Source organism: Amphiura filiformis, chromosome 7, assembly GCF_039555335.1.
Source record: "Amphiura filiformis chromosome 7, Afil_fr2py, whole genome shotgun sequence".
In the NCBI taxonomy this organism is placed as follows: Eukaryota; Metazoa; Echinodermata; class Ophiuroidea; order Amphilepidida; family Amphiuridae; genus Amphiura; species Amphiura filiformis.
In genome coordinates, this window is record NC_092634.1 from 43,913,532 (window position 1) to 43,928,772 (window position 15,241).

Genomic DNA, 15,241 nt, shown 5'->3' on the forward strand with positions numbered 1-15,241 from the left:
AATTTATAGCCACATTGTCAGCTTTACAATGAGTTCTGCTAACACTGGTAATATGAAATGACCAGTCACTGAAACAAATCCATGTAAATGTGCTGGTCTTAAAAGCCTTTCATTTAAAATAGATAAAGTGAATGTATTTGTTCATCATATTTATGCAGCTTGTATCATTCATTTTATACACATCTGTGGATGTTGACGATTGAGAAAGTTTCACCTCTGCTAACATGACTGACTGTGTCGCTGCGGATGTTGTCACTTGTTCCTTGTAGCATCAACGAGGGCATCAAATGATTCTATGGATAAAAAGAGTCACAGAAAGAGAAGATAGTAAGAAATACATACATTTGTACAATTGACTGTGGATACTCATGAATGTGTTATTAGCATTTTGGAACAGTTATAATTAATGTAACTTTATTTCCTGATCTGCTTGTACTGCATGTTAGCCACACTCCAGCAATAGTGGAATTCCTTTCTTTTGTTTGAATAAACATAGTTCAAAAGCATTTGGAACCGGGTTGCTTTTGTATTACATTCACCTAGTTTTTCGAAAATGGCATGCATAAGAATATTTGTGTTGCGTATCTGGATAATATTGTTTACAGAATTGCTAATATAACTGGAATAAGAATAATACAATAATTTCAAGGCTTTATTGGACAAAGCAACTTCAAATAGTGCAATAGGGGTGACCGAGCAGTGTTTGCCCTTTTTCTGACTAGTCTAGGGATGTCAATTTTAAGGTTAGAAGGGACCTGACTGAGCCATATGAAAGCCATGTGTCTTGGCTACATACAAACCTAATCTCAGGACTGCAAGCCTTACAATAGTAAAGGAGACAAACAAATTTGTGAAGCGGGGCAGGGTCACCCATATGCATATGGTGGGCTCAGTGGGGCCATAAAAAGTTAAAAATACTGCATATAACAATAACTATATTAAAACAAACGTTTAGTAAAGGGTAAATTGGGCAGTCATTTACTTCCGGGGAATCCATATTAAATAAATTGGAAGAGAATAATGTACGCTAAGTCCAAAATGAGCTAAAACTTTATTTACAGCTTCGGGGGATTATGGTTTAGGACATGAAATAGTGCAATGAGATTTCAGTTTACATGCACTACAATCGTGCAAATCATGTTACAGTTGTCATATTTGGCAGATGAATAGTATTTATGGCCACGCCTTTTGAACTCACCACCCAAAAATGGTGGTTTTTGAGACTCCTTCAAATTGTTATATCTCTGCTTAAACAGGTATTGAAGTGTGTTTGGTGTCATGTTGTAGCTAAATGTGTGCCCTAACAGACCTCCAAAGGAGAATTGTTTATCAGCTAAGATAGTGGAGTTAGAGTTGTTTGAGTTCAGAATGACCGAGGTGGGGGATGAGGCGGTGGCGGATGAGGCGGTGGCGGTATGTGCAAAGTCTATGGGAAATAAAGATTTTGTGTGTGCGTGTTGAATCAACTGATCATATCTTTGCATCCATATGGGCTACAGACATGGTTAAGAGCTCTTTTGAAAAATTATTTATTCTGCTAATTGTTTTTAATCATTTTGAACTCTTTATGATTGGTTTAGTCTATGAAATGCAAACTTTTATGTGCAAAACTACCTGTTTTCATACTAAACACTGTAGTAAGCAATGCGGATGTCTTCAAAATCTAAAAGTTGCCCTAAATTTTTAATTACTTATCCTATCATAGTCATAGTTTACATTTTCTGAGAGGAAATTTGATGAGGAATCTAATTATGGACTTACTTTTTTGTATGGGTTAGGGGTAAAATGTTTCAATTGTAAAAACATTTGAACATATTTTGGGACACCCTGTATTCCAAGATTACCAAACAGCTGTGATTTTTTTTCTTCCAAAGTCAGTAGGCTCCCCTAACCTCTAACCAAATCAATGTTGTTTACTTTCAGTTTATAACTGCAAGTTAGTAATAAGCAATGCATTAAGTGACCCATTTTTTATTTGGATTTTTTTATTCCACCCTGTATAACTTCAAGGTCACCCTGTACAATGAGTTGAAATGTGTATATTTAAATTGCTTTTGCCTCCAGCTTTCCAAAAATGTATACTTTTGCTAGTTTAGGGTTGATAGATATTCTAATTTGAAACTTGATTGGTGTAAAAATTCATAATATTTGTGATGTAACGCCAAGGGTGGTGAGTTCAAAACACATGGCCTTATAGTGCTAATTAATCTGGCTATGGAGGCAATTTAACAATAGGGAGGGCCTCTCATTCTACATGTACATGTAGTAGAAAAGGGTCATTGAACTTTGCACAAAGGGTCAAGTTCAAAATTACTCAGTTCAAAACTCACACTATCGTGACTCACTGGTAATTCTGATTCAAAAAAGGTATACTTTGACCAATCTATGATGTACTGTTATGGAGTTATGGGCAAAAGAGTAAAATTGGGACGTCATAGGTCCAATTTTTCCCCGCTATGGGCTAAAATGGAACTTGCTCTGATTTTGATGAAACTATAGTCTCAAATTATTTTGTCTTGTTGCAAGAAATAGTTTTAACTATCTAGGGATTAATAGAGGCTGTCAGCCAATTTCGCCATCTTGTGGGTACAACTGATCTGCGTGTTCATGCATCAGACACTACGCGCAGGTCACAGCTTGCCACACGGCCATGTGTCCTGGACTCGCCACCCTTAACGTTACATCACAAATATTATGACTTTTTACACCAATCGTGTTTCTAATTATCTCCATAATTATCAACCCTAAACTAGCAAAAGTATACATTTTTTTTGGAAAGCTGAAGGCATAAGCAACTCAAATACACACACTTCAATTCACTATACAGGGTGACCTTCAAGTTATACAGGGTGGAATAAAAAGATTCAGATAAAAATGGGTTACTTAATGCATTGCTTATTAGGCCAAAAAAAAAAAAAAAGGTTTGTCTCAAAGCTCACGAGAAATTTAAAACAAATGCAAAATGGGGGAGCCCACTGACTTTTAGAAGAAACCAAAATCACAGCTGTTTGGCAATCTCAGAATACAGGGTGTCCCAAAGTATGTTAGATTTTTTTACAATTCAACATATTTTAAACTGAAACATTTTGCCCTTACCCCATACAGAAAAAGTAAGTCCATATTTAGATTCCTCATCAAATTCCCCTTCAGAAAATCTATACTTTGACTGTGGTAGGATAAGTACCGTACTGACGCGAGTATAGTCCCACCTTCGAGTAAAGTCCCATCCCCAAATTTTCGAAAAATTTCAGAATTTTTTTTTTTTTTTTTTTTTTAAGTTATTTATTTTTTCGGCTTTGGAGTGTCCCAGGACCTAGACCTACATGGTAGGATCATTCATGGTTGACCTAAAAAAAAAAAAAAAAAATTTTCAAGATGTTTTGTATTTATAATATGAAAATTGATACTTTGTATTCATGTCATACTCTATTAATGATTTCAAAATGCATTCAATTTTTTTTTTTTTTTTTTTTGAAATTCGAGTATAGTCCCACCCCCCAATTTTGAATATTGTTCACCCAAAAACGGGTTGTGACTATACTCGCGTCAGTACGGGTAATTAAAATTTTACAGTAACTTTTAGATTTTGAAGACACCCTACAGTGTTTGATATGAAAACGGTAGTTTTGTATGGAAAAGTTTGTATTTTCTAGACTAAACCAATAAGTAGAATTGTTTAGCTGTAATTTCATGAGTCTTTTAGATGCTAAATAGAGTAAAAATCCAATTTACAGTCTTTACAGAAGCAGATTATGCACTAAAAATATCAATCCCATAGAGTTTGTGTGTGCCACATCCCCCACCTCCACATCCCCCACCTCCGCCACTCTGCCCATTCTGAATTCTATGAAGCAGTGTCAGTATTAAAAAAGCTAACGGAATTCTTTTTACTGGGTTGAAAGTGCATTTTATTTAGCAATAAAATGAGACCACAAGCGTGACAATAACTTCTTGCTTGGCAGAGATATCATCACATCATTTAATTTGAGTCGAATTTGGGAAAATGTAACATTGCCACCTTTTTTTAGTGGCGAGTTCAAGACGCACGACCACACATCAACACGGTGATTGCTGTTCACTCATGGAGATCGAACGACGAACGGCCATCGCAGCGTGTACCCACAAGATGTCAGCATTCAACACCACACTGATTATCTCTATTTTATATGCAAAATCTCAACATGAACTATGAAAAGGTCTAGTGTAGGTTCATATGGCAAAGCCCCAAGAAGTTAGAGAATTAACTGAAATTGCAGGGCAAAAATGCAACCTGGAATTATAGAAATGGATACAAATAAACCTGATTGGTGGGGTCCAGGGAGGCATTTATATTTAATACAAAGACCTTCAGCAAAAAATATTCCAAATATGAAAATATAGGGATTATAGGGCTTTTTGAAACTTTCTACGGAAATATAGGAAAATCTTAAAAATATAGGAAATATAGGACCGCTTGCAGCCCTGCTCATAGAGCTAGATGAACACCTTACCTGAGCCAAACACCTGTAAAATGTACAACATTGTCTGATTGCAGCTCTTGTGGGGTTCGACAGAGAGAACAGAAAAGTATTTTTGCAACTGTTACAGCACTCTTGTTGTAGATCTCCTTTCACATATTTAGCAAGCAAAATCTGAAAAAGAAAAAAAAAATAGGTTGAAGAAGAACTTCTCATATATTTATGTTACCATCCACAGTTTGTAGTCTTCCATTCATTTTTTTTTTTGCCTTTAACTATATTCATACATGTTTGATTTTATCTCTGAGCAGCAGCGGACTGTTTGATTTGCCTAGCTTTAAGATAGGAGTTTCTCTCTGTAAACCTGTTGACTCCATATTAGAATTTTTGGCCTCCACACATATGTGGAGCTTGTGTTATCATCCAAATGGATGTTTGTTTTGGCTTGTCCGGGCGGAAGCAAAACCATTAATCTACTCTGCAGCTTAAACTTCAAACTTGGTATGGTGATAGGACATAGTGGTCTAATGTGCTGTATTATAGTTCTATGTCATGTTTTATTTGCATATTTATGAATATTAATAAGCTAATTTGCATATTTTGCCTACATTTTCATAAATCTACTCAGCAGCTTTTATTGCATATTTTACCCACATTTTCATTAATAATCCACTCTGCAGATTTAACACAACATCGCAACAACCAATCAACTTCATTCTTGGTATATTGCGGTAGTATACATGCATGGTGGCCCGATGTGCTGTATAGTTTTGCATCATATACTATTGGCATATTTATGAATATAAACCCTAATGCTAAATATGGTTTTTGGCTATCATGAGCAGTATGTAATTTACTAACTTGAACTTCCAGACCACTATCAATCTGTCAACACCTATGATTAATATTATCCCCAGGTTAAAAAAACCCCTCCACTATGGGCTACAACACAGTTTTATAAATAATTTCATGGGAAATGAGGCTAATATTCTATGTCCACCTCAAGTTAGATATCTCACTGCTGCATATATATTATGAACTATGTCATAGGGACGCAGTGAGGTTAATTTAGTAGCTAGCATTTATAGTCTGCATTTCCATTACCAGGCATTATCCTATCAAATATTATACTATAAAATATTTCTAGTGAAGACAAAGCAAAAGCATTTGCAGAAGAAGCCTGACTTGGAGCTACTTAGGTTCAAAGGTCAAGGTCTAAACTGAATGTATATTCGCTCAGGTGTACCTGAGCAAAAAATATGAAATAAATACAGGCTAGTAGTGAGTACATTGTACATCAAACTGTACATGGTTTTGTATGCAGATATAAGGCAGTTTTGAATACTTTGCACAGTATGCATTTTTGAATAGATTGCATGTGGTGTGGCTATATAGAAGAACGACTACCTGTGCACTTAGCATTACTGATATGCTTCGCCCCCGGGGCTTCGCCTTCGTGACCTGAACTGAGTTACTTGTGAACTGTGGAATCTTCAAATTGGCACATAGTTACGCATTCGATGCTAGAGTCCATTGCCATCGTGTTTTTGGTTGATGCATTGATTTGTACCGTAATTAATATTCATAAAACAGCATTCAAGCTTTGACTATACGTTTGGCAGCCAGAATGGTGGAAACTTAAAGTGAAAGATATCCTAATTAAAAAGGAACATTTTCTAGGGTGAAATTTTGTGTAGAAACTGAATCTGACATAAACATTTTTTATCAACTTGAAAATTTATCAACTTGAAAATTTTCCCCATAACACTGTACAGGCATATTTCTGCCTGAAGTCCCAAAATTTGAGCGAAAATTGGTGCAAAAAAAAAGTCCTTCAAAATGTGGATACTCAGCCCTGGCTAAACAAAAAAACACTAGCATGTATTTTTGCATAAACCGTATAAATTTGTTCCAATAAGCTCCCATGCCCCAATAAGCACCCACCTAGGGTATTTTCAATTAAGGGTAACATTACATGTAATGTTGAAGTGACAGTTAGACGTCAAGTCGTCAATACAGTGAAATAGTTGGAGGACTACAAGTCTAGTGTAAACTTGCAATGCATTTTCTGCACCAGAAAAGCTACTAGAACATCTCAGGACCTATAACATACCTAATTCGTCTCTAATAAACGCCCCTTGCGAAAGATTAGGTAAACCAGGTTAAAAATAACTGTCCACCCAAAATGACTTCGTTAAGTGCCCTGGGTGCTTATACGGTACATGTGTAGAAATTGCATTATATGGCGTATAGGCCTATATATATTGCGTATTTTGCAAAAGTACTGTATACTTTTGCATACATATGCAAAACCACATACTTTTGCCAAAGTTCCGGGTATGTATTAAATACTATGTACATTGTAGTTTTGCACACAGCACATGAGGTAGTTTTCAGTCAATAATGACATAATATACAAATGTATACTTGAATTATGCAAAGTATGCATTTTTGCATATACCGTAACCACTCGGGTATAAGCCCACCCCCCTAGATGGCAGATTTCACTTCAAAAATGGGGGTGGGCTTATACCCGGGTGATTACGGTATGTAAAAATTGCATGCAGGAGAACGACTACGTACACACATGGAAGTATGTTGCAAAAGTATGTACTTTTGTATGTACATAAATTTTGTAAATTGTATACAAAAACACATACCGTACTTTTGGAATTTAGTAAAAGTATGTACTTCTTCCCACGTCTGTCAAAGCGGACACCCTCATGAAATCCCTATTGGTTTGTACAGGGCCTTTCAGTTCAAGAAAATTTTCTCAGCACAGAAAATACCAATTAATTTAGTATGGTAATTTATTTAAAAATTGATTTCCCTGATAAGAAATCGAGCATAAAATTATTTCATCAAGAGTATTTATTTGTTGCATGTTTTGTGATTTCCCCATTGAGTGCAACGGTAAGTGTCCCCTTTGTGTCACACTAGGGGCGAGATGGAATAGCCCAATCATGGCAAAAGTGACATCATGTTGACCGACAGAATCGCAATAAGTGCAATGAATGGAACAACCCTGACCGAGAGAATTGGCTATTTTGAACTGTCGCTTAGTACAATGTACATGTGCATGGCATTCATGCTTAGATTTCAAATGCAATGGTCTCGTAAAGTTTTTGTCAGAGAAGAATTAGGGGTTCATTCATGAAATTGAGGGCCCGCAATTGCCCGCATGATTGATTGTTTATGCCTGAGGCATATGAATAAGCCCCTTTCATACATTCCCAAACATTCAGTGATTGTTTTTCATCAAATAATAACAAAAAATAAGATGTAAGATTCTTAACGCGATTTTCTTGCATTCTTTTCTATACCGAAATCATCACACTGAAGTAGCCGTGCATGAATTAGGGGTTCATTCATATATTTTCATGACTAAATGGTTTTTATTTTTTTTTTTATATGAATGAACCCAGTTCATACATAGGCCTACCAGTACATTTTGTGATTCTTATTTCATAAAAATAATAACAAAAACGTACAAGCAACATTACCGTATATCAAAAATCATGATTTTCCTTCATTTTTCCTACCTGGCGATCGCACATCCGGGACACCGGGCATAAACGCTGTTTATGCCCGGCACTCGACCAATCACGCGCGCCGTTACATAGTGTGAATGTATGAACGCTGAATATGCCCGGCTCTCGACCAATCGCGCGCGCCGTTATATAGCAAATGTATGAATGTCACTTGTTTACATTTTGAGAGCGTGTGCACAGTCTAGAGTATTTACGGAGGTGGGGTACTGATTGGCTGAATCGTAGCAACAGACAGATAATCTGATTAGCTGATTGTGCATCATATCGTTACTCATCGCAGATCGGCGCCCTTGAAGTGAACACAAAGTTCCGCGTACGTCGATCATTAACAGGGCGCTCGCACAAATCTGAGCAAGGGATTGCCGTTGTTCTCTGAAATCCAGTGTAGACTCGAATGTGAAGCTCATCGGTCACTGCGGTGCACAAATTTGTGACTTGACTTCTCGAGCAAGGATACATTTTCAATTGAATGAACACTGACACAGCCTCGTCAGCCTGACATAGTGTGACAATTGTGTAATGTCGAGCCATACGATGGGTGTACTGTACATGTACGTATAGCTGTACACAAACCATGTCATGACATGATACTATGAGCTTAAAATAGCTAATTTGCAAAGAAACTCAAACGCTTACCTGGCTAGGAATGCATCAACCACACCAATTACTTCTCTGGCTTGACTGTAGATTCTCAAAAATTTTGAGAAAATGAAATGTTTTCGAATACACTGCAAAACTCAGCCTTAGGGACGCACCATTAGATACCAAGAGGGGGCTGGGTAGTTTTTTGAAAAAAAAAATTTTGTCGCGCCATCTGAGCAAAAAAAAAAAATTTGCTCCACTTCAGACTAAAAAAAAAAAAATTTGATCCACCTCGGACCAGAAAAAAAAAGATTTGATGTCAAGGGTGAAAAAAATTTGTCACAGAATAGTGAAGAAAAATTAACCTCATATAGCTTTTATATTGCGAATTTGAACCTTTTTTCATCAAGAATATATTTTAGCTTCAAACTGGTACGTATTTTGTGCGCATTTGTTTATGAAAAGTTATTATGTGAGCCGGGTCTGCATGAGTGAAAACACTTGATTCACCAAATTCCACCCCATTGTCAAAATTATTATAGAAATCTGTGCCACATGACTGCTTGAGAGCATAGGCGTAGATCCCGGGGGGATAAATCCCCCAATATTTGCTAGGGGAGGTCCATCATACAATCATCCCCAAAGTTGACGCCTGTATGTGGGCTTCTGACAAAATTAACCTAAAAACAACCAATTTTTGCGCGCTTCGCGCATTTATTCCATATTTCACCAGTTAAGCTTTAATATGCCTAAATATTTCGCGCCAGAAGAGGTTCATTATACTTCAAGAAAATTTTACACATAAAAAAATATTTTGTGGCACTCGAAATTTAGTTGCTACAAAACGTAAAAATGATTAAAAATATGGACAAATTTTTACAACTCGACAAACAAATTGTTGAAAATTAAATAGGACTTTACGATTGCAAAAAAAAAAAATTTGCCTCTCCGAGGTGTTGAAAAAAAAAATTTTGCTTCATCCAGGGGCTAAAAAAAAAAATTTTGCTTCACCGAGGTGCTAAAAAAAAAAAATTTGTCACGACCCCAACTACCCAGCCCCCCCCCTTGATATCAAATGGTGCGTCCCTTAGCGACACCGTCGTGTGGAAATTTTTCATCATTGCGAAGGGAGACAAGCTGTGTGATGATAAAGAGAACACACCACAAAAACCTTCTTCGCATTGATTTTATACACGTAAAGTTATGAAAGTAGAGTTCACGTTTATGTGCAAAAGTAGATATTTTCCCAGTTTTAAAGTATAAATTATGTATATCATCTTAGAGAAGAACATTTTGCATACCATGGTATGCATTAGCTTTAACATTGCTCGGCTACTTGTTGAGAAAATCAGCGATACATAAAAAGACCGATTTGACGACTGCTAACTACATTTTCCCCTTGTGTATTCATGCGCAGATAGTCTTAAATATTGCCCGAATATTCCCGTTTCTTTTTAACCTGTGTGACATTCACATTAAGAAATTGTATTTAAACACGATTTTGAACACTAAAATTGCTAATATTATATCAATTTGTCACATTTTGAATGTAAAGATGGCACTATATGACTGATAAACTTGGGCAGAAGCTGGCAGAAGTCTGATTTAGTGGTATAAGCCCTTGAATTAAAATGACCACGTGGTGATATATAACTGGGTGGAATATTTCCTAAAAATTGCAAAAATTCTTCAAATTATTTGCGAACCACGCAAAAGGTTAATCAAAATTGTAAGGATATAATGCAATATATTTCTTAATTCACATTTGATTCACAAGTTGACAAATATTTTTATAGTTACGAACACGTATATTATCACCAAACTCGATACAAAAAGTCTATGCAAAACATCATACTTTAAAAGTATGTCGATAATTATGCTATACCGGGTGCAAATTCTTTCTGATCTAGTCGCTCAGTATTGAAGTGCACGTCGATGCATTTAAATTTATTTTTTATAGATTAGAGCCAATATTGTATATTATTTCTTTATTACAGGCTATTTCCAAATTCAAGAAGTAAACATGTTTCAGTGTGTACTTTAATAATAAGCTTCGTTAAGTCATTTTTGGTAATTTGGTTTCATCAGGCCCTAAACTATTGGAGTAAAATAAAGCTGAAAATCAATATCATTTCTTGGAGGTATCCTACAAACCAAAATGTGTAGTGCATGCGATGTTGTTGTTTATCTATTTACTTTCTATTTTTATTTTCAGAATCAGATAACATATGGTAACATACCGTAAAGGTTCGCCTAATGGCGCTACACTCATAGAAATTGTTCGTTGGCATTACTCAATAAGTTGATGTAAGTCGTTGCGTCAACTTTCCGAGTAATGCCAACGCGTACAATTTTGAGTAACGCTGACTCGATATCATTATGTTGGTCGCACTCATTTGCACTTACTTTTTGAGTTGTTACAACTCAGAAAATGAAACTAGGTTAACATAATTTTCTAGAGGTGTGCTATAGTATACAAAATTTTCTCCGAACTTGAATTCAGTTGGCATTACTTAAAAAGTTGACACAACGACTTACATCAACTTTTAAAGTAATGCCAACAAAGTTGATTAGTTGACGGAACTTTTGAGCTTTTTCAGCATTTTTAAGTTCGGATAACTAAAATGAATTTTGTTTTGGCAACTTTTACACTATTTTTGAGTTGTCCAAACTTACTCCTTTTGAATTGCGCCAACAAGGTGAACAAGTCATTTCTATGAGTGTATGGCCTCCTTTGACATAATTGGAATGTTAGGCACAACCTGAAAGTGCCCTGCCCTAAAATTCCCACCAGCAATTAATAAGGAACCTTGAATTTTGTTGGGATTTCTGAGGAGGGAGCCCTCTATTTGAACATGAAATTTACCTCAAAAATTATGCAAAGGAGCCCAAGTGCACGATCAGCCGAATCTTTACGGCAGTGCCTCAATGACATAATATTATTGGACTATTCCAGAAAATAGATGCACGTCCTCTATAGAGGAGTTCGGATTTCTGGACTTTCTGTCCAGTCGGGGTTGTTGGAAATCCATACTTGTCAAGTGCCCAAATGTGAAAATATCCAGCAGAAAAATAGTTCAAAATCGGAAATCCTCAATTTGAGAGCTCATTTCCGTGATTTTTATACGCTTTTTTACATTTCCAAGCTTTTTTAGTAACATTGGCAATTATGGAAATCTAGATATTTCTTTTATTGATAATTTACTCCTCTATAGGGGGTGTGCGCTTATTTTCTGGAATAGCCCATTATCTATTGTAAAATCAGTGTTTGGTTGGAAAGACGCATCACGAGCAAATGAGGCTGAATGAGTGGGAAGGGCAAGGCTGAGATATTTAAATCAGTGTTTTATATCAATATTAAATGAAGAGCTTTGTTTCAAAACCCCTTACATCCAGAGAATTTTGAGAATACATCAACAAAATCATCAAAAAATATCACTGATATATGGGGGTTTGCAACAAAAGCAGTTTTTGGCAGGATGCTTTGGTAGGATGAGCATCCTGCCAAAAACTGCTTTTGTTGAAAAACACCTTATTATTTTGATGATTTTTTGATGTGTTCTCAAAAATGGGCAAGTGGATGTAAGGGTTTTTTAAACAAAGCACTTCAAATGATGAACATGCAGTTTTGAAACGTGCGTGATGGTAATTATGTTATGATGTTATACAGCATTCCTTTCAAAGGTTATGAATCATTAGAAAATAATCATGTTGTCTCATCACACAAAATATACATTGTCAAGTTATTCTCATGTTTAATAAGTCAATTTATCGCTCTTTAGCAAAGTCATAGTTTTTTAATTGAATTTACAACCGTATGACAAAACAGGCGAAAACAGTAACTTTTTGCACAAGATTTGCAATTTAAAGAGAATTGGTCATTGCTCATTGAAATGAAGCTAGTATATGGATTATAAGTGTGCTCTTTCATTTAATGACATAAAATTTGAAAAATACTTGAGGTTTTATTAAAACCTACATTTTGGTCAAAAAATTGTGCTTGGATAGGTCGTTTTCAACAGATTACCACATTCGCCTTGCTATAAACATTGAATTGCGTTATCTGTTGACGTAATGAAAAAAGGTGTTTCAGGGGGAAGTGTTAGCTTTCGTTCGATATAAAAAAAAAATGATTGGATGAAGGGAACACTTGAGGTTTAGATAAAAACCAATCACAGATGCCTATTTTCCACTAGATCTCACACAGCTCAACCGTATAGTATAAACACAGACTGTGTTGAGGCTAGACTCGCTGTGCATGGAAATAGCTGTGTACTGGGGTGTATCGAGGTGGAAACTGCGTAGATGCATTTATAAGAGAATCGTTTTGTAGCCAAACCTTTTCATATGGTAAGCATGTTCTCCTTACATTTTAAATAAAATCAAAATGGTATTTGCCGCACAGTCATCCACTGACGATGGGTCATATATGATAATTATAAGATTTAGGAAAATTATAGGTGGATTTTGGTGGAAGAAAACCTAAATGTGGTAATATTAATCTAATAACCCTCACTACTACAACATACAAACGCCGTGTCAGCAATTTACAGATCCTCTGCATGTAGCATGTTGTAAATACGCTAGCGTTGTGATCTCTTTCATTTATGCAGTACATTATTAGAACTTGCTAGACAGCTAGATAGGATAATTCAATATTTCCAAGTTGGTTTTTAAATCACGTTAGTGCTATTAAGACCCTTATTAATAATATTGTTGCCCTCAAATTGATTAAGTGATCGCATACCGGTATAGGTTTGTGGTTAGCTGTAACCGTTTAGCACATTAGTTCCTGTATTTATCAGATTTCTTGTCGGATATTTTCATTAAGTTGCAGTCAAATTTGACACCCCCTAATAGACAAGGTGTAAATAAGTGTTGATTGCTGTTAAGACCTAACACGTATTTTAAAATGTCATTGGGTACATGTATATGCAGCTATGCAACACGATTCTAATGTCACAGATTGATACTATAGTAGCTATATACCATTTGCCATGACGAAAACCGAAACGCACCGAACGTTTCCGTACAATGCTTCACACCCACCACTATCTAAATTCCGGTGTCTGGTCTCTCTAATCATCAGTCTATATCGCACTGAACCCACATTCGTAATCAGTCTATATGAGACTAAATATTGAGTCGACACCTTAGAATATAAAAATTAGTGTTTTTGTAAGTAAAAACGGGAAGTACGTGAAATATGAGAAAGGTCGGGGTGGTGTCAAAATGAGGTATGGGAAAGGTTGGGTGGTGTCGAAATGAGGTATGTGGAAAGGTTGGGGTGGTGTCGAAATGAGATATGGGAAAGGTTGGGTGGTGTCGAGATGAGGTATGGGGAAAAGTAGCATCAGGGATTTATTATACAAATAGGGCTTTAAAATGAGGGATTAAATTAATATAAGGGGTGAAAATAAAATAAAATGGTCCTTAAAATGAAATGTCAATAACGTAAGGTTTTCTTGCCCTGCGGGGCCATTATTATATTAGAACTCCGTTAGCTGCAAGTCCTTAATATAGGAGTTTCCAGCTTTAGCCTTATCAGGCTGGCGGCCTTGATGTTTTTTCTCAGTATCTACAATAACATAAAGGCCGCGAGCCCGGCTGGGCTGATGCCGGAAACTCCCATAGTGAGGACTTGCAACTAATGGAGTTCCAATATAATAATGGCCCCGCAGGGCAAGGTAACCTTAATGTAACATTGACCAACAGCGAGGGGATGTAGGTTCAATGCGATATAGACTGATTATTAGAGACCAGGTTGGCAAATATATAAGAGAGGTGATCTCAAAGACAGGCCAGATAACCTTGAAGTTTTCTGCGGCATCCAATATTAAGTAACTGAACAATTTTACAGATTTTGTTGGTCCTCTTCGGATCTTTTAAAATCATTTTAATATCTTTAATCACTATTAATTTACTTTGTAATATTGTGGATATTAAATTAATCCATGAACATGATGAAAGGATATTTTAATCTTACAGCGTTGTGCAGACAGGTTGCAGCTGTTGCCGTTTCAGTGCTACACATAATAATTAATTATTTTAGTAGTAATAGTTATTATATTAAAGCAACCTGTTGGTCATTTTATGAGGAAAGTTTGTATGTAAACATATAGTCATTTCCTAGCAACTTAGTATTGTAAACAAATGTGTGGTTGTGAGTTTTTGGCACAACTTCATGTGGGCAGTTGACAAAGAAACGCTGAAGATACACCTGGTTTTTACGTAAGTTTGATGTCATAAATAAGTGGGTGTTTTTCTTTTTCGAGTTCAACAGACATACAGCATGTGCAGTTGAGCAAACAAATTTCGGCCTTTTTAGACTATAAAAAGGAAAATGCAAGTGCTCATTATGTCTATTTCCATCATTCCTCATGACTAAGCAAAATCAAGATCGTATTGAGATATGCTATTAAAGACCTTTCTTTAAGGGGGTACTACACCCGTCGATAAAGTTGTGTCTATTTTTGCATATTTCTAAAAAACTAATAACACAGTGGTAACAAAAGTTGTGTATGGTATAGGGGCAAGGAATCCAATTACTACACTGGAACTTAAGTGACCCAAGACAAGCGGTTTGTTATTTATGATAAGAAATAAGGTACCGCTATGATGTACCTCGTTTCTACCGCTTGTCTTGAGTCG

At 36.0% G+C, this 15,241-nt stretch overlaps 1 long non-coding RNA gene across 1 annotated transcript; it reads right to left on the reverse strand.

Annotated features, from left to right (window-relative positions):
• Positions 1-236: 236 nt before the first annotated feature.
• Positions 237-8,753, reverse strand: LOC140156379 (uncharacterized). Its single transcript, XR_011859543.1, has 3 exons — positions 8,645-8,753; positions 4,491-4,631; positions 237-293 (listed from the first exon to the last, which is right to left on the reverse strand). It is a non-coding gene; the product is annotated as an uncharacterized lncRNA (long non-coding RNA).
• Positions 8,754-15,241: the final 6,488 nt, after the last annotated feature.